General features: G+C 35.7%; 1 protein-coding gene across 1 annotated transcript in view; it reads left to right on the forward strand.

The window, feature by feature from the left end:
• Positions 1-643: 643 nt before the first annotated feature.
• The window catches only part of IL33 (interleukin 33), a 59,132-nt gene continuing 38,903 nt past the window's right edge, over positions 644-20,872 (forward strand). Inside the window, exon 1 of the mRNA XM_043487059.1 lies at positions 644-796. The gene's annotated coding sequence lies outside the window, so the exon portion shown is untranslated. The remainder of the gene's footprint in view (positions 797-20,872) is intronic.

Genomic DNA, 20,872 nt, shown 5'->3' on the forward strand with positions numbered 1-20,872 from the left:
TAAAGAGTCAACCTGCAATGCAGGACACCTGGGTTTGATGCCTGAGTTGGGAAGATCTAGAGAAGGGAACGGCTACCCACTCCAGTATTCTGGCCTGGAGAATTCCATAGACTGTATAGTCCCTGGGGTCGCAAAGAGTTGGACACGACTGAGCGAGTTTCACTTTCAAATAGATAAAGAGGGGCATTTTGTAGCAACAAAGTCAAAGAATCGGACTGTTTATTCTTTGTATTCTTAGTATTTGCAAGAATTTCCAAGGTAGAACATAATGACAGTCCCTTGGTTGCTATTAATACCTGTCATCTCTCCCTCCCATTTACTGTACTTCCGGAGTACAGCTCAATTCCTAATCAGCACAGATTGTCCAGCTTCCTGCCTGTTTGTGTTCTTCCTTCACTGCTTTCTCTCAAGAGTGGATACAGCCGTCTTCTTTCATTCCTCACAAATGCAATAACTTGGCTTGCTCAAGATCATTGCTCAAGTTTGGGGATGATGAAAGGGTTGCATATGAGTTGATTTTGATGAGAGTTGGAAGCATAAAACACAGAACATCAAATCCATAATTGCAGGATTAATTTAAGATGGAAATGGGGAGAAGACAGTGAATTTTAGTTGACAGGATTATAACTATTGGTTGTTTACATGCTATTAAAAACCTGCTAAAATGTTACCCAATCAGCTCTTCCTTCCACATCCATTTGGTTCTCTGCCAAACTTTCGGTAACAAATAGAGCCTGCAAGCGTTTTAACACAGAGCTGCAGCTTTTCAGGGGAGAAATCAAAACAAGATCACAAGGTAAGAATGAAATCAATATTCTGGTACATTTTAATAAGGTCTTACAAAGTAAAATCTTGAGAACCACAGAGAAAAGCTTTTTACTTCTATAAAATAAAGAATTAGGTTGATTTATTATTACTGCCAATATAAATAAAAGTTGATGATAACAGTTGTTGCTAACTTAGAATGCCACTTTGTTCTCTTTTGAGTGATTTATAAAATTATTAATAAATTGCTAAAATAAGTTGTCTTTATAGTACATGTTCTCCTTTAGCACCACAAAACTTCATAAAGCAAGTTGATATTCTACTTCTTACTCCTGAAATGTTTATCCAAGGCAAACCTACTCACAATTGTTCACAACTGGTTTTTAAGAAAGAAGGACAAATATAAGAACTAAAGATGTCATCCTCTCAAAAACAATTTGTGGAAAAAATAAGGAATTGACGTACTAAATGAGTAAATTCAAAAGCTTATTAGTTTTGCTACTATTCTTCATTTAGAATGAAAATCGCTTTTTTTTTTCTCTTTAATTCTTGCTGTCTTGCACTCTTCTCTGCCTTATATTTCCTTGCATAAATACTTGCCTGCAGGCTATTTTAATTAAAATAAAAAATGGCACAAAGTCCTGAAAGGTTGTTTCTGAATCATGCAAAGATGCCGGGATTCTTGGCCTCCGGAGGAGAAGAATTCAATCCAGAGCCAGAGACGAGGCTGGATCGCTCAGAGCTTTTGTGTAATAAAGTTTTATTAAAGTATAAAGGAGATAGAGAAAGCTTCTGACATAGACATCAGAAGGGGGTAGAAAGAGTACCACCTTGCTAGTCTTAGCACTGGAATTATATACTCTCAAATTAGTTATTACAGTGAATCAAAAGAATGTCTGGAGATTGTAAAGACCTCACCAGACCTACTCCCATGATTTACATTTTGAGATAACAGAATTAGCCAGAAGGTTTTTTTCAGAGACTGTCCTCAAGCAGGATACATTATTGTTATATAAGCCTAAGGAATGTAGAGGGGGAAAAAAAGCTTGTCCTTTCTTCCTCCTTGAGAATTCCAAACCCCTGTCTCCATGGGGACCCCTAGACTTCTTATCAACCTGCCTAGGGATTGACTCTCTCAGTCCTAAGTACTGTGGCTGCACACAAGTTGATTCTAGAGGGTTTTTGGAGACTTGAGAGTGAAGTAACTAGGACTAGGGGTGGCTGGACTTGACTGTCACTCCCTCCTCAGCACTGTGCTTATTCTGTTTGAGTCATCCCTGTATGTCATCCTATGCTGTTCTCTATATTCCTACCTACTGCTTCTCATATTTGTCTTTTGAATACTTAATGCTCTTCTTTTAATTTTGACCCTGAAAAGGCATAGCTTTGTGTTCAGAAAACCTCAGAATTCTCTATTTCTTAGAGTCTGGGGTGATTGAGCTGAATCATACAACTGGGTAGTATCCATAAATTGTAAAGAACTCTCACAGGCATCTGCAACTCAAATTTCACATTTTCTTCCACATGCTTCTCTGGAAGGATCCTAGATTTCCTATTAATCTTTAACTGGTGGTTGCCTAATTCATTTTCTCAGCAATGTATTGACCTAGATGTTTTACTCTTTCCCATCACTGTTTAACTTACAATATCTAAAGCCAAAAGATACCTCTTTTCCTTTCCCATTTATAGAGAGGGAAGAATTCTGAGGGGAATTTTCACTGAAACATTGAAACGGTGCTAAAAAGTAAAGGAAGAGATTGAGAAATGGGAGCCACCTCTCTTGGATACAGTCTGTAAAGGATTAAAGAAACAGCTTTCAACCAACTTCAGGGAATGTACTGAGTCACTGTAAAAAGTTCTGCTCCATGAAGGAATTAAATCATTTCAGCAAATACTGTGGGAGGTGAGAAGTGGGATAGCAGTGCAGCAATGAGGGAAGAAAAAGAAAAAGCACCAAGAATTGTTCATGCCAATAAACCTGATAGCATGAGGTCTTTTTGGAGAATATGAGTGCAAAGTTAAATCATTACATGGAAGAACTGCAGGGCGGGTAGCACTGGGGGAAGAAAAATATTACATCAGAGAAATTTATGCCAGTAAATCTGACAGCAGGAAGTCTGTTTTTGACATGAGAGTGTGACTGTGCCAAAATCATTGTATCTTTCATTCAACAAGGTAAAATTTTGGAAAACACGGTGGGAATCAAGTGATAGAATTCTTCTTTTATATCTCAATTTGCAGCAGGGACATTTAGAAACATTAAGACCGAAAATAATCTTGAACAGCAGAAAGAAATTTTAATTCCATTAAAAACAAACAAAAAAACCCAATATTTGGTTCAAGGACTTTGGGACATAGTAGAACCTCCAATCTCTTTTCATTTTCCATCTGGTTTCCCTGGTGCTGATATCTGTACACACAAGGAATCTTTAAGGGTACACAGTCTTACAGGACAGGCAAAGTTCACTGTTGGGGGTGTTCAAGGTGGTATAAGGAGTTTGGGGCACTTCCTCACTGTAGCAGACTCCTGGCATGACATGCTCACATGCTGTCCTTTCTATTAGTGGTAAATCATCCTATAACTGTGAAGATTTTTGTTTCTGTTCATTTTTTGCTGTAAGTGTAGACTGCAATGTAGCATAATAGTAAAAAACCACAAAATTTTAGAGGAAGATAGGCCTCAACTCAATCATCTGTCATTGACTAGCTGTGTGATTTTGTATCTTAACATTCCTAAACCTGAATTATTTTCTCTTGTGTAAAATGTAAAACAAAAACAAAAGAATAATAAGATACTCTACCTTAGAGAGGTGTTGAGATGCTTTTGAAGGTAAAGCAAGTAAGAAGCAGTCATGAAAGGTAACTGTTAATAATCACTTAAATTTCATTAAAAGTGAGACATTAATTCCACATTCTCTCATTTAATCTTCACAGAATCTCTATGAAATAAACATTATCTTCTCCATTTATAAAATTAAACAGGTGAGATTTAGAAAGATTGTAATAACCTAAAATGACACAACCAGCAAATTTCAAACCAGCAATTAAAACCCAGAGTCAAGTTCCAGGAAGGAGAAAGAACCAACAGGGAAGATGGATTCCAAATGACTTTATTTAATGCATCTCTAATCATCTTTGTGAAGCCATTTTCTATTTAAGGTTTCAGTCATTTTCAAACAAAAATTTTAATGAAATAACATTAAAATCTTTCAGCTATTTTCTTTAGGACTACATTTATTGCCATCTGAAGGAAAGGGTTCCTGTCAGCCACTATTCTCTTAAGTAATTTTCTGTTGTCACTGCCACTGGTAATGCCAGAACAGCATCCACCCATAAACTTGGCTTCGCTTTTAACCAGCACACCAGTCTACATCTAGTTCCCCCTCACTTTGCACAGATCATGAATTGGGTCATCATTAGAATTTTCCCCAGAATTGCTAATACACCTGAGACCTTTTGCAAGTGTAAGAATGTTTTGCTCATTACTTCTCTTGGATTTCCTAGCAAAGATTAGATATTTTCTTAAAGAACTTCATAGTTCTGCATATCTGCTCTGTTCAAATCTCAGCCACTCTAACTCCTTAGCCTGCTGGCTCGATCATTGGCTGCTGTTTAAGAAATGCTATTAAGTAGTTTATGTGTGTGTTGTGTGTTTGGTCACTCAGTTGTGTCTGACTCTTTGCGGCCCCGTGGGCTGTAGCCCACCAGGCTCCTCTGTCCATGTAATTCTCCAGGCAAGAATACTGGAATGGGTTGCCACGTCCTCCTCCAGGAGATCTTCCTGACCCAGGAATTGATCCTGCGTCTCTTGAGTGTCTTGCATTATCGGGCGAATTCTTTACCACTGGCACCACCTGGGAAGACTTTAAGTAGTTTATATTTTCTTTTTAAAAGGGAAATTATGTGCCTTTCTCTCATGTTCTTTCATCTGGGAGCTTATTAAACCCAATCACGAACTTACCTCTAACCTGAATTTACTAGTTCCAAAAGTTTTCCTTCCTGAAGTTTTATTTATTCATTATCTTTTATACATATATTATATGGCAATTGCCCACATTCCTTAGCAAAGGTGTTTAAACAGTTTATCAGTAGTCAGCATGGCTACTTCATGCTAATCAATGAATAGTAGTAGGATTGTTTTTTTGAGTAAATATTTCTTTTCTTCTAGTCTTTTTTAAAAGTTTGAGCCACAGACCTAGGTGCCAACATTCATTCTAATATAATTTGGTGGTTATTTTTAGCTTCTTTTTTTTCTTCAATGTGACTTTTATAAGATTCATATTACATCAATGTATATGTAGCATTATTTATCAAAGAGCAGGCACAGTTTTTTCACTTACTCAAGTGCCATATGGCTTGTGAAATCATAATCATAATCATAATGGTCACTATGTGGTATAAAACAGTATAAGCTGTTTTAATAAACAAGTTTGGATAGTGCCATGCCTAGGATGTGACATATAATGCTTACATCTGGCTGTCTGATTACTATTACCTTTCAAATGTCAAGTGGAAAGATTTCTACTCAGTGCTACAGGTCCATGAGAGTAGACTCAGCATTTAGAAGCATTAAAGTCATTTGCATTGTGGTGTGTCAGTTGGAAAAAAATACTATCTGTAAATCTTTGTATTTTTTTAATTCATAAAAGTACAAAAATTGGATAGAAATCCAATTTTTAGAGCATCCATTTTTTTCCGGTTATTTGTGACAAATGCTCCTAAAAGAGCATCTGTTTTTAGACTTACTGGTTCTCCCTACTATCTAGGTAGAACCATGCAGGGACTAGTAGCCTCAAGGATTGTGGTTCACTGTTAGATCTAGATAACTTCTTTACCTATCCCATGCAACACCCCTTCTTGGCAAAGTAAGAGACCCCAGTTACATTCTTCTGCCCTGCATCATTAGATATATTCAGAAAGAGGTCATCTCTTTCCAAAGAAGGAAAATGATTAGGTCTGTCTTGGAGAATAAGAGAAGTGTCTAGCACAATCTTTTCACTTTAAGCCCAGCTACCAGGTAAGCCTACTTAGATTCCCATGTAAGGATGATAAAGTCAGCAATTTGGGAAATGGTTGCAGCACACGAATTAGGCAGGGTGGGAGACAAGGTTTATCATTCCATGGTGGACATGTTTCCAGACCTCTGAATTGTATTTTCTGATCATTGAACAAGGTAACTCTATTGAAATTCTTATGGGAATTAAATATACACGATGTGGATTGCAACTTAGCCTGTTCAGGTCATTGTGGAGGAACTCTTAACATCTGTGAGTAGAAAGAGTTTATACTCTTGATTTTTAAATGTCTTCTAACAATAAAATTTAATATCTAATACACAGTGCAGTATATCACTGGGTGGCCACTGGCTTGAGAAAGAAAATCTCACAGTCTGTACAGGGTGAGGTGCAAAACATTTAACAGCTGGCACGGCATGAGCGGATATAATAGTGGGAAAGGAACTAGCCATTTGGAGTGTGCCAGCTGAATGCCAGCACTGGGAGGGACCTTCACTGTGGCTTTGATGTGTATCAGCCAATCTAGGATAACATGGGAGTGACAGGGCGGTGGAAATGCTAAAGGTTTACAGAACTTTTAACAAGTTGGCCAGTGTTTCTGTTACTGTTTGATATGCAAATTCCAAACAGAAGAGAAAAATCCTATAAAAGTTATGCTAGCAATAATTTTAGTCTTTGTACAAGGAAATGCTTTCACATACTATGAGACTATATTTATAATTAACTTCTGAATGGAGGTAATTTGAGATAATATTTGACTTAAAAACAGCTTTGTAGTCCATCATTATGGACTCATGATTTTGGTGATATTACAATTAACTCCTTTTCAGACTTGTTTTGATTAGCTACAACTTTTTTGTTGTGCTGAGCCACATGGTCATAATTTATCACACAGAAGCCCCTTCATGGTGGCTCATTTTAAAATTTTCTCAGAACTTTAAAATATGCATCATTGCTTTCAGGCAAAAGTTATTCAGGCTTATCTTGCATTTCTTTTACCTGAAATATTAAAATCAGCCATTCTCCAAAGAACCCCAATTTCTTTAGTGGGGAACATTATTAGGCTACTGAAAATCTGGGCCCTGGGATACACACTGGATTATTTCATCTTAATACTAAAATTAAAGCAGTTCAGTTACCAGATAGAGGGAAGAAAATTATATATTATATAAAATCATTAGTTGATATTTGTATTATCACTGGAGTTCTATGATATATGTCAAAATACTTCTTACAATTATTTTTAATATTTTATTTTGTTATGAGTATATAATCATTTGTTTGATTTACACTTTGGTCCAACTGTTTAAATTTTTTTAACTTTGAAAATGTTGATATCTTATTAATTGACAGTTTTTGTTTGGTTCCTACCTTAGTTTGGAGTAGTACCTACTCCAGCATTCTTGCCTGGGAAATTCAAGGCAGGCTGAATGGCAGACTACAGTTCATGGGGTTGCAAAGAATCGGCCACATTACTGGAGGATATGGTGTAACTTGTGTCCATTACTTTGCCAAGTAGAGGTATGGCATATGATAGGTACAGAAGTTATCTGGATCTACCAGTGAACCACAGTCCTTGGGGTTACTAGCCTCTGCATGGTTCTACCTGCTTAACAGTTCACTTTATAAGTAGGATGTTAACTGAAGTTTGATCTTCAATGTCTTTATAAGTCATTTCATTTTGTCACTATTTGTCCACTCATAATGAGATAATGCATCATTATAAGATATGATTTTCATAATTAATTCTATACACAAATTAATATATATAAAAATTATGGCAAACAAACAAAACTGGTGTTTTACAAGAGTAAAATATCAATAAAAGTACTATATTGGCAATCTGTAAAATTAGTAGTAAAAATAGTAATAACAGTACCATTATTGGCAATCTGAATTTAAAAAAAGAAAAAGAACAGAACTGAAATAGTTACTTATAAATTTCAAAATTTTTTCCTGATACACACAAAAAAATTCAGTTTACCCATTCTGTTTCTGGTGTTTCTTGCTGTTTTCTGATAAATAATGTTTTTATTGATTTTAAAATATCAATTTGTATATTCATATTATTATACTAAAATTTTGCTTAAAATATAACATTACTTAAATATTAAAATTTTAAACTAGCTGCAATAGGACACAGTATGATGATTCCTCAAAAAAATTAAAAATAGAACCACCATATATGATCTAGCATTCCTACTTTTGGATACATATCCAAAAGAATAAAAAATGGGATGTTGAAGAGATAGCTGCACACCTATGTTCATTATAATATTATTTAAAATAGCCAAGAGGTGGAATCAACCCAAATGTCCACTAATGAATGGATAAAGAAAATATAGTATAAACATACAATGAAATATCACTCAGCCTTAAAAAAGAAAAGAAATAATTTGTATCACTTGATAAGCTTTAACTAGAATCAAGGATAAATTGACTACATAAGGACACTTAGTGCTCACTTAACAAGAGGTTCTGAAGTTGGTAGCCTATCCATGATCTCTCCCTTCAGGGGAGAGGATGGCTGGCCTAGCTCTGAGCATAACACCCTCACAGAAGCCAAGTGAGTGGAAGTTAAACAGCACTTACTTCTAAGGAGAAAAATTTTCTCAGAAGTCTCAGACATGCCTCACCTTTGTCTCATTAGCAAGATCTGTGTCACATGCCCATACTTAGACCTGTTATTGGCAGATGAAAACAGTATTGCCACAAATGGCTTAGTTTTTGCATATCTAAATTTCTTCTTTGGTGGAAGAAAAGATATTTGTTGGATAAGAAACAACATCTATACTAGGTAAGTCTCAGCATCATTTCATTCTTTCAGAATTCCAACCATTTTTGGTTTTTAAGAACTTCTTGCTCATTGCTGAGAAGGGCAGTCAAATTTTTTCAAAGTCATCCTGAGGATTCTGCCTCAGTCTGAAAAATACCTCAAAAATCATCTTTAATGTGATTTTTCAATTCTTTCAGAACAAAAAACTAAGTCTTTTTTTTTTTTTTGTTGGAGCCTAATTACTTCATACAAAAAATAAACTCAAAATGGATTAAAGATCTAAATGTAAGACCAGAAACTATAAAACTCCTAGAGGAGAACATAGGCAAAACACTCTCCGACATAAATCACAGCAAGATCCTCTATGACCCACCTCCCAGAATATTGGAAATAAAAGCAAAAATAAACAAATGGGACCTAATGAAACTTAAAAGCTTTTGCACAACAAAGGAAACTATAAGTAAGGTGAAAAGACAGCCCTCAGATTGGGAGAAAATAATAGCAAATGAAGAAACAGACAAAGGATTAATCTCAAAAATATACAAGCAACTCCTGAAGCTCAATTCCAGAAAACTAAGTCTTTAATCAGGTATACGAGAAGCACTTCTACCATATTAAGGAAAGAGAGGAATGTGTTCATTTCCCATCTAACCATTTTTCTAATCAGCTCAATTCATTTCTTAAATACAGACAATGGTGTTTCATTTAATTTTTTTAAACCACAAAACAGATTGCTTACTTAGTTCTGTCAATGAGTCTCTTTGACCACCACACTTGAGAATGTAGAATCCATATATTTTAGAATTCATGGACAGTCTCTGTTTCCTTTAACTTAAAAAATTAATTAACATATAACATAAACACAGAAAATTGTACAACTCATGACTATACAGCTTAATGAGTTATCACAAAGTGAACAAACTTCAGTCCAGTTCAGTTGCTCGGTCGTGTCTGACTCTTTGCGACCTCATGGACTGCAGTATACCAGGCTTCCCTGTCCATCACCAACTCCTGGAACTTGCTCAAACTTATGTCCATCAAATCAGTGATGCCATCCAACCATCACACCCTCTGTCATCCCCTTATCCTCCTGCCTTCAATATTTCCCAGCATCTGGGTCTTTTCCAATGACTCAGTTCTTTGCATCAGGTGGCCAAGGTATTGGAGTTTCAGCTTCAGCATCAGTCCTTTCAGTGAATATTCAGGACTGATTTCCTTTAGGATTGATTGGTTTGATCTTGCAATGCAAGGGACTCTCAAGAGTCTTCTCCAGCACCACAGTTCAGAAGCATCAATTCTTTGAAGCACAGCTTTCTTTACAGTCAAACTCTCATGTCCATACATGACTACTGGAAAAACGATAGCTTTGACTAGACAGACCTTTGTTGGCAAGGTAATGTCTCTGCTTCTTATTGTGGTTTTTTTTTTAAATTTTTTTTCCACTTATTTTTATTAGTTGGAGGCTAATTACTTTACAACATTGTAGTGGTTTTTGCCATACATTATGCTGTCTAGATCGATCATAGCTTTGTTTCCAAGGAGCAAGCGTCTTTTGATTTCATGGCTGCAGTCACCATCTACAGTGATTTTGGAGCCCAAGAAAATAAAGTCTGTTACTGTTTCCCCATCTATTTGCCATGAAGTGATGGGACCAGATGCCACGATCTTAGTTTTTTGAATGTTGAGTTTTAAGCCAGCTTTTTCACTCTCCTCTTTCACTTTCATCAAGAGGCTCTTCAGTTCTTCTTTGTTTTCTGCCATAAGAGTGGTGTCATCTGCGTATCTGAGATAACTGATATTTCCCCTGGCAATCTTGATTCCAGCTTGCACAAATTTATGCAACCATAAAAAGAAACAGAAGAATAAAGGATTCCAGAACCCTCCTCTTTCCCTCTTCTAGTCATTTCTCTCTACCTCAAGAAAAGCCGTTATTAGGTTTTCTAATATACATTCAATTTGCCTGTGGGGGTTTTGACCTATTTATAAATAAATTCACACATTATTTATCTTTTTGTGTCTGGCCTCATTCACTCAAGATTATGGTTGTGATATACCTCTGTGTTGCATATAGAATTAGCTTGTTTACTCTTATTACTAGTTAGAATTCCTCGAAATGAACATGCCATAATTTATGCCATAATTTATGATGTAGATGGATATTTGCATTGTTTCCAGCTTGGAGTTACATGACTAGGACTGCTAGGAACATTCCCTTACATATATTTTGGCAAGTATATTTTTTGTCTTTTTGTTAGATATATTACCTTTAAGTAGACCCGTCGGGTCAAAAGTATATATATATGTTTTATAATATATATATATATATTTTCCAAAGTAGTTCTAGCAATTCACACTTTCAGCACCCATGTATAAGAATTACAGTTGTCCCAAACCCTTGCAATAACTGGTATTTTCTGTCTTCTTCACTGTATTCATTCTGATAGGCATTGTGGTTCTCCTTTAATGCATGCATTTTTTTTTACTTTTCCTAGAAATATGTAACTTTTATTTATATATTACACTTAAGTTAATATGTGCACTTAACTACATATTAAGTTAGTTGACTTAATATTATTTGTAATTAATGTAACTACACTTAAGTTAGTTGAAAAACACACTTTAGAAAAAGATATCTTCCCTATGACTATATTTTGGAGTTGAAGTATTCCTCTGTTGTATACCAACAGTAAGAAAACATTAGTTAGAGAGGAAAACATTAAAACAAACCATTATACTATATTTGGATTTCAGAAAAATATAACCAGGAAGGCACATGTGCCCAAATGTTCACTGAAGCACCATTTAAAATAGCTAGGACATGGAAGCAACCTAGGTGTCCATGGACAGACGAATGGATAAATAAGTTGTGGTACATATACACAATGGAATAAAAAGAATGCTCAGCCATAAAATGGAATGCATTTGACTCAGTTCTAATGAGGTGAATGAACCTAGAGCCTATTATACAGAGGGCAGTAAGTAGAAAGAGAAAGACAAATAATGTTTATTAGCACATATATATGGAATCTAGAATGATGGTACTGATGAACCTATCTCCAGGGCAGCAGTGGAGATGCAGACATAGCGAACAGACTTGTGGACCCAGGAGGGAAGGAAAGGGTGGGACAAATTGAGAGAGTAGCATTGAAACATATACATTACCATATGTAAAATTAGATAGCTGTATGATGCAGGGAGCTCAAATCCAGTGCTCTGTGGCAACCTAGAGGGGTCAAATGGGGTGGGAGGCAAGAAGGAGGTTAAGGAGGTTAAGAGAGGACATACATATACTTATGAATCATTCATGTTGATATATGGCAGCAACCAACACAATATTGTAAAGCAATTATCCTCCAATTAAAAATAAAATAAAAATGTTACACTATAGTAGGAAAAAAATGGATAATTTCTCTTATCCCCATGATCACAAATGGAGTTTCTATAGACCTTGAACACAACATACTTTAAGAAAATTTAGTCAAGTATTGTTGAATTATTATGAGCTAATAATCCACCCCAATGTTTTCTTAATTAAAACATAGTTCAAATGACATAGAATTTAATTTATAACAAGAAAACTGATAAACCAGATAAAATAGAGGCTCTACTTGTGACATCAAAGCTTTAAAAGCTGATGAGTTGGCTGGTTTGGGTTCTTTATTAAGCACAAGCACAATTCTTATCTTTATTTTTTAATTTTTTGGTTGTCTATTTATTTTACTATTTTTTCTTTTTATTTATTTATTTTTAATTTATCTTTTTATTGAAGGATAATTTCTTTACATAACTTTGTTGTTTTCTGTCAAACCTCAACATGAATCAGCCATAGGTATACATATATCCCCTCCGTTTTGGACCTCCCTCCCATCTCCCTCCCCACCCCACCCCTCTAGGCTGATACAGAGCCCCTGTTTGAATTTCCTGAGCCATGCAGCAAATTCCCATTGGCTATCTATTTTACATATGGTAATGTAAGTTTCCATGTTCCTCTTTCCATACATCTCACCTTCTCCTTCCCCTCCCCATGTTCATAAGTTTATTCTCTATGTCTGTTTCTCCATTGCTGCCCTGTAAATAAATTCTTCAGTACCATTTTTCTAGACTCCATATATGTGCATTAGAATATGATATTTATCTTTCTCTTTATGACTCACTCTGTATAATAGGTCCTAGGTTCATCCATCTCATCAGAACTGACTCAAATGTGTTCCTTTTTATGGCTGAGTAATATTCCATTGTGTATATGTACCACAACTTCTTTATCCATTCATCTGTTGATGGGCATCTAGGTTCCTTCCATGTTCGAGCTATTATAAATAGTGCTGCAATGAACAATGGTATACATGTGTCTTTTTCAAGTCTGGTTTCCTCAGGGTATATGCCTAGGAGTGGGATTGCTGGGTCACATGGTGGTTTTATTCCTAGTTTTTTAAGGAATCTCCATACTGTATTCCATAGTGGCTGTATCAATTTACATTCCCACCAACAGTGCAAGAGCATTCCCTTTTCTCCACACCCTCTCCAGCATTTATTGTTTGTAGACTTCTTGATGATGGCCATTCTGACCGGTGTGAGGTGATACCTCATTGTGGTTTTGATTTGTATTTCTCTGATAATGAGCGATGTTGATCATCTTTTCATGTGTTGGTTAGCCATCTGTATGTCTTCTTTGGAGAAATGTCTGTTTAGGTCTTTTTCCCACGTTTTGATTGGGTTGTTTGTTTTTCTGGTATTGAGTTGTATGAGTTGCTTGTATATTTTGGTAATTAATCCTTTGTCAGTGGCTTCATTTGCTAGTATTTTCTCCCATTCTGAGAGTTGTCTTTTCACCTTGCTTATAGTTTCCTTTGCTGTGCAAAAGCTTTTAAGTTTAATCAGATCCCACTTGTTTACTTTTGTTTTTATTTCTATTACTCTAGGAGGTGGGTCATAGAGGATCTTGCTTTGATTTATGTCATGGAGTGTTCTGCCTATGTTTTCCTCTAAGAGTTTTATAGTTTCTCGTCTCACATTTAGGTCTTTAATCCATTTTGAGTTTATCTTTGTGTGTGATGTTAGGAAGTGTTCTAATTTCATTCTTTTACACGTAGCTGTCCAGTTTTTTTGGCCTGTAGTTTTCTTTTTTTGTGTTGTCTTTGTCTGGTTTTGGTTATCAGGGTGATGGTGGCCTCGTAGAATGAGTTTGAAAGTATTCCTTCCTCTGCAATGTGTTGAAAGAGTTTTAGAAGGACAGGCATTAGCTCCTCTCTAAATGTTTGATAGAATTCTCCTGTGAATCCATCTGGTCCTGGGTTTTTGTTTTTTGGGTGATTTTTGAGCATAGCTTCAATTTCAGTGCTTGTAATTGGGTTATTTCTCCCTGGTTCAGTCTTCAAAGATTGAACGTTTCTAAGAATCTGTCCATTTCTTCCAGGTTATCCATTTTATTGCTATATATTTGTTCATAATAATCTCTTATAATCCTTTGTATTTCTGCATTGTCTGTTGTAACCTCTCCTTTTTCATTTCTAATTTTGTTGATTTGATTCTTCTCTCTTTTTTCCTTGATGAGTCTGGCTAATGGTTTGTCAATTTTGTTTATCTTCTCAAAGAACCAGCTTTTAGTTTTATTGTTCTTTACTATTGTTTCTTTCATTTCTTTTTCGTTTATTTCTGCTCAGATCTTTATGATTTCTTTCCTTCTACTAATTGTGGGAATTTTTTATTCTTTTTCCAATTGTTTTAGGTATAAAGTTAGGTTGTCTATTTGATGTTTTTCTTATTTCTTGAGGTAGAATAGTATTGTTATACACTTCCTCTTAGAACTGCTTTTGCTGCATCCCATAGGTTTTGAGTTGTCATGTTTTCATTGTCATTTGTTTCTAGAAATTGTTTGATTTCCTTTTTGATTTCTTCAATAACCTGTTGGTTATTCAGAAGCATATTGTTTAATCTCCATGTGTTTGTGTTTCTTGTATTTTTTTCTTGTAATTGATATCTAGTCTCATAGCATTGTGGTTGGAGAAGATGCTTGATATGATTTTAATTTTCTTAAATTTACTGAGGTTTGATTTGTGACCAAGATGTGGTCTATCCTGTAGAACATTCCATGTGCACTTGAGAAGAAGGTGTATTCTTCTGAATTTGGTTGGAATGTCCTGAAGATCAATGAGATCCATCTCATCTAATGAATCATAATGTATCATTAGACTTGTGTTTCCTTATTAATTTTCTGTTTTGATGATCTGTCCATTGGTGTGAGTGGGGTGTTAAATTCTGCTACTATTATGGTGTCATTGTCAATTTCTCCTTTTATGTCTGTTAGTGTTTGCCTTATGTACTGAGGTGTTCCTATGTTGGGTGCATAGATATTTACAATTGTTATGTCTTCCTCTTGGATTGATCTCTTGATCATTGTGTAGTGTCCTTCCTTATCTCTTGTAATCTTCTCTATTTAAAGGTTTATTTTGTCTGATATGAGGATTACTACTCCAGCTTTCTTTTGCTTCTCATTTGCAAGGAATTTACTTTCCCATCCTCTCACTTTCAGTCTATATGTGTCTTGAGGTCTAAAGTGGGTTTCTTCTAGACAGCATATATATGGGTCTTGTTTTGTATCCATTCAGCCAATCTGTGTCTTTTGGTTGGAGCATTTAATCTATTTACATTTAAAGTAATTATTGATATATATGTTCCTATTGCCATTTTCTTAATTGTTTGGGGTTGATTTTGTAAATCTTTTTTCTTCTCTTGTATTTCTTGACTATATAAGTCCATTTAACACTTGTTGTAAAGCTGGTTTGGTAGTGCTGAATTCTCTTAACTTTTGCTTGTCTGAAAAACTTTAGATTTCTCCATCAATCTTGAATGAGATCCTTTCCAGGTACAGTAATCTTGGTTGTAAATTTTTCCATTTCAGTACTTTGAATATAACCTGCCATTCCCTTCTGGTCTGCAAAATTTCTGCTGAAAGATCAGCTGTTAAGCATATGGGGTTTCCCTTGTATGTTACTTGTTGCTTTTCCCTTGCTGCTTTTAATATTTTCTTTATGTTTAGTCTTTGTTAGTTTGATTAGCATGTGTCTTGGTGTGTTTCTCCTTGGTTTTATCCTGTATGGGACTCTTTGTGCCTCTTGGACTTGATTGACTATTTCTTTTTCCATGTTCGTGAAATTTTCAACTATAATCTCTTCAAAAATTTTTTCATACCCTTTCTTTTTCTCTTCTTCTTCTGGGACCCCTATTATTCAAATGTTGGTGTGTTTGATATTGTTGCAGAGGTCTCTGAGACTATCGTCAGTTCTTTTCATTCTTTTTACTTTAGTCTGCTCTTCAGAAGTTATTTCCACCATTTTATCTTCCAGCTCACTGATTTGTTCTGCTTCAGATATTCTGCTGTTGATTCCTTCCAGAGTATTTTTGATTTCAGTAATTGTGTTGCTTGTCTCTGTATGTTTATTCTTAACTCTTCTAGGTCTTTGTTAACGGATTCTTCCTTTTTCTCCATTTTGCTTTCAATATTTTTGATCAATTACTATCATTATTCTGAATTCTTTTTCAGGTAGTTTGCCTATTCCGTCTTCATTTATTTGGACTTCTGTGTTTCTAGTTTGTTGCTTCATTCATGTACTATTTCTCTGCTTTTTCATTATTAGTTAGTATTTTAACTTCTTGTGCTTGAGGTCTCCTTTTCCCAGGCTTCAAGGTTGAATTCTTTCTTCCTTTTGGTTTCTGCCTTCTAAATTTGGTCCAGTGGTTTGTGTAAGCTTCTTATAGGGTGAGATTTGTGCTGAGGTTTTGTTTTTTGCTTGTTTTTCCTCTGATGGGGAAGGCTGAGTGAGGTGCTAATCCTGTCTGCTGATGACTGGGTTTGTATTTTTGTTTTTTTGCTGTTTAGATGAGGTGTCCTGCACAGGGTGCTGCTATTGGTGGTTGGATGATGCTGGGTCTTGTATTACGGTGGTTTCCTTTGTGTGGGTTCTCACTATTTGATACCCCCTAGGGTTAGTTCTCTGGTAGTCTAGGGTCTTGGATTCAGTGCTCCCACTCCAAAGGCTCAGAGCTTGATCTCGAGTTTTTCATGGGTCTATATATTCTTTTCTGCTGGTCAGGTACTCCTGTTTGCTCTCAGTGGGTGTTCTGCATGCACTTCTTTGTGTGAATGTGTATTCCTGATGTATCCTTGTGCTGTGAACTGGGACAGCAATCACATCTCTTAGGGGTTTAGTTTTCTTCCAGACCTCTTCATAACACTGGGGGAGGCAAATTTTTCTTAGGTAGGACACTGAAAACACCATCTCTCAGAGTTCACTATCTTCATGGATGCTCAGCAGCAATTCTTATCTTTTGCTTGAGTGTCAGAAGCTTTAAAATAGAAAGTTCAGACAAAGCAAGACATATTTTTAAAACTTACATTTAATCTTCATAATATTGCTAGAAAGTACTACCTAGCAGTTGACTTCCATTCTTAAAGAAGCTTTTTCCTTAAATGTTTTTATTTTTAAAGCAGGTCTGGTACCTTTATCTTCCACCAATGCAAAGATTTGCTATATCAACTACCACTTTGGGTTGCCTTCTCTTGGCCCTTAATTTTATTTTTTTGCCTACACTGTTGCTGTAGAAGTCCCTTTTGGTCTTAAATTTTAGAGATTAGATTCCTTATTTCCCCACTACTATAAATATCTGGCTCACCCTTTCAGAAGCTCCTCTTGTTATTCCTCAGTTTTCCATGTCTGCCTTCAAATGAAGTCTACTACCTCCAGGATCAATTCCAGAAGTATTTAGTGGCATCTCTTTGCACTGGGAATGGAAGTTAGGTACACTTTCACTGGCTTTAAAGATATACATATATCTGTGGTATCTCGAGGAAACTCTTCTTATCAATGTTTTATGTAGTTAAGAAATGCACCACACCCAAATCAGGCTACTACTTTAGGAACTGAAAGATAAATATTGCATTCTTTGACGATAGACTTCAAAATCTAATGCTTTTCCTGTCTAAAATCTGATGTTTCTCTTAAAAAAAAACACACACATCAAATCATCTGATAGAATTTCGGATGCTGCCCAAAGAACCCTATCCTTGGATAGGGTTTTGGAATTATAATAATTCACAAATAATAAGCCATGTTAGGCTCTGGAATCTGGGCACTATTTCCAGAATCAACGGTGATTTTAATGGGCAAACTCTTATCTTTGATTAAGCAATTGTTTTGGTTGAATTGTTGCCAATTCCAGATTGGTGTTCACACTTGTTAGTATGTATTTGCAGAAACTAGGCAAGGTCCAGATATAACACTTACAAGCATACATACAAACAGATACAATTACTATCATTTTATAAATAAACAGGAATAATAGAGTTTGATATATCTTCATTGTCTACCCTTGCAAGTTGTCTTCCTTTGTGGATCTAGGTATAAACTTTTTTGGCAGTGCAATTTCTGGTAATATTTATTTTCACAAGTTTTCTGACACACAGATTGATTTTATAATCATAAAAAGCTTATTATAGCATATTGCTAAATGAAAACAATTATAAAATAGTAACAGATGACGGGTATTTAAAAATATGTGTGTATAAAAACACTAAGATAGATAACAGAATGTAAAATAATTCCACTCGAATAATGGAATTATAAATTCTATTCATTATTGCTTAAATTTCTTATAATGAAAACATTATTTTTGTAAAATGAACTTATGTTAAGGGGAGTGGGAGTTCTGGCATGCATTACCAGGAAGGGCGTCATACCTCATGATCTCAACTAGCTTGACCTGTGGCCATGTGGCTACTTCCCATCCTAGTTTTTCTTCTCATTGTTTCACCCCTTCCCACAACATATCTAAATCTGCTCTTTTTTCTTCTTAGCTCTGAAATCCCCCAGAAATGGTTCAGGCTACCCTCAACAGTCAAGGTGAGAGATGTGGAACAACACTAAGGCAGTGGCATGAGAGGTGGAGAGAGAGGCTGGGCTGGATTGTGGGGATCTTTCTAAGATGGAAGATTTTAGACTCTGGTAGTGAAGGAGAGGAAAGAGCAGTGATTTCTAATCTGGACAGCTGGCTGGATGGTGGTGGGAATACAGGAAAGGTGCAGGTGTAGACAAGCTGAGTTTGCACAGCCACAGTTCTGGGGGTGATACCCAATAGGTGGTTAGGTATGTGGATGCTGAAAGTTCAAGGTCTAGATTTGGGCATGATGAATGCAGGGGTGAGCAGTACTGAAGTCATGGAGTGGGTAAAATCAGCCACAAATGACAGAAAAGAGTAAATCAGGTTGATGGAATCTTGGGGATTCTCCATTTAAGAGATAAGGAGAATTCTTAAAAAGGGATGGTAGGCAGTAACCAGACTTCAGTGGCTGAAATTAATGAGTTAGAAGAGTGGAAGCAGAAAATATTTAGATATCTCTACCACTTGGTGGTAGAAGAGGCCACAAACTGATGGTCTACCAGGCTTCTGTAAAATACTGAATTTGTTGTCAGGATTTAAATTAAGTAAATTTCTCATAAATCTGGATTTCTGGCTTTCCTCAAGAAATAAGGAAATTCAACAACACTGGACAGCTATTTCTGCGTGGCAATAACCAGCAGGAATAATATACAAGCTACTTCATAGTTCTTAGGTATAAACTTTTTAGAAAGCAAAGCAAGGCATGTCTAAAATAGTGAACCGAAGCAAAACAGATGGGACTTTATCTTCAGTTTTGAATGCTGATTTTATGACCTAGTGACTCAGGTATATTCACACTCTGTGGCTTGACACCTGCTTTTACCTTGTGTATTTCTCAGCAAAGCCTTTGTCCAGACTGAAATTTTGCTCCCATTCCTTGTTCCCCTGCCACTAATGTAATGCTATGCCAGAAATATTTTCTGTGATTCAGTTTTAATCGCATCTTCTAAAACCTTTCTCACTCTTCCCTCATATTGTCCTACAAGCTAGAAGAAAACAAAGCAAGGCTGCATGCCCTTATCCCCATCCAAAAAAGTGAGCAGTTTCCTTGATTCCTAGAGGTGGGACATTGTACTGTGGAAGAAGTTATTCAAATATTTATTACATTCTGTAAGTGAGACAAAACGACAGCATCAAACAGTTACCTGATAAAACGGAAGTCTTCCCTGTGCTTTCTTCATTTGTTTTTCTTTGCTGCTGTTGCTTAAATTTTTAAAGAAACAGCATCAGGTTATAGAGGAAAGAGCAGTCATAGCTACGGCTCTGTGAGGTGGGGACCTGCGTTCTGGTCCTCCACCATGTACTCACTCCCTAGCTGTGTGACCTTGAAGAAGACTAGCTTTGAGTGTTCGCTTCCCTCATCTGTAAAATAAGGAATTTTAAACCAGTCCTGCAGTTTTTAATGGTACTCAGCAGACTGAAAAATGTGCTTTAGTGGTTCTACAAATATCTGATGCTAATTTCATGGGTTCTGGACTAAATAAGTTCTAAGACCACATACCCATCCATAAATCCAATAAAAAATTCCTTTCTTCTAATCCAATTTGTTTCATTGTTTTTAGTGACTGACATTACAATCTTCTCTCTTTTTAAAAATGTTCTGCAGTTTCATAATATGTCAAGATGTACATTTCTTTCTTTTGTTTTTTAAACCTACACTGGGATTTTTAGATCTCAGGATTGGAGTCTCAATAATTCTGGAAAGTTCTCAGCCTTTGTTTCTTCAAATATTGTTTCTTTCTTATTCTACTGCCTTCTAAAATTCCAACTAGATACACATTAGACTGTTTCATCCTGTTCTTTCAGTTTCTTACCTCCTTTTTTATATACATTTTTATCTTTAAGTATTCCTAGATTGTATTCCAGGGAATATTTTCAGGTATATTTTCTAGTTTATTGACTCTTCATTTGTGTCTAATCTGTTTAATCAATACATGGAGCTATAATTTCAACAATATGTTTTTCATTGCTAGATACTCTATTTGGATCTTTTTCATATCCATTTGTTCTTTGTTCATGTCTTCAATCTTTTTAGAACACTACCTAAACATATTAAAATCAGTTGTTTTATATGTCATTTCTGATTGTTCTGATACATAAAGTCTTTGCAAGTTGGTTTCTGCTGTCTGTTCCCTTTTGGGGCTCTCAACATGGTGCCTACTATTCTCGTTTGCTTAACAAATCTTAGCTGCAAATTACTAATTCATCTGGGAAATTTTTGTGTGTAAATGTTTTGCAGCTTGGGATGCAGCTCACAAGATTCATCAAGAAAAGATCTGAGTTTGCCCTTCCAATATGACTTGGGATACTAGCAACCTACAACCATTTTATATTTAATTCTCTATTTCAGGCTTTTGGAAGCACACAGGTAGTGAGTATGATT

The sequence above is a fragment of the Cervus canadensis genome, chromosome 14 (assembly GCF_019320065.1).
Source record: "Cervus canadensis isolate Bull #8, Minnesota chromosome 14, ASM1932006v1, whole genome shotgun sequence".
NCBI lineage: Eukaryota > Metazoa > Chordata > Mammalia > Artiodactyla > Cervidae > Cervus > Cervus canadensis.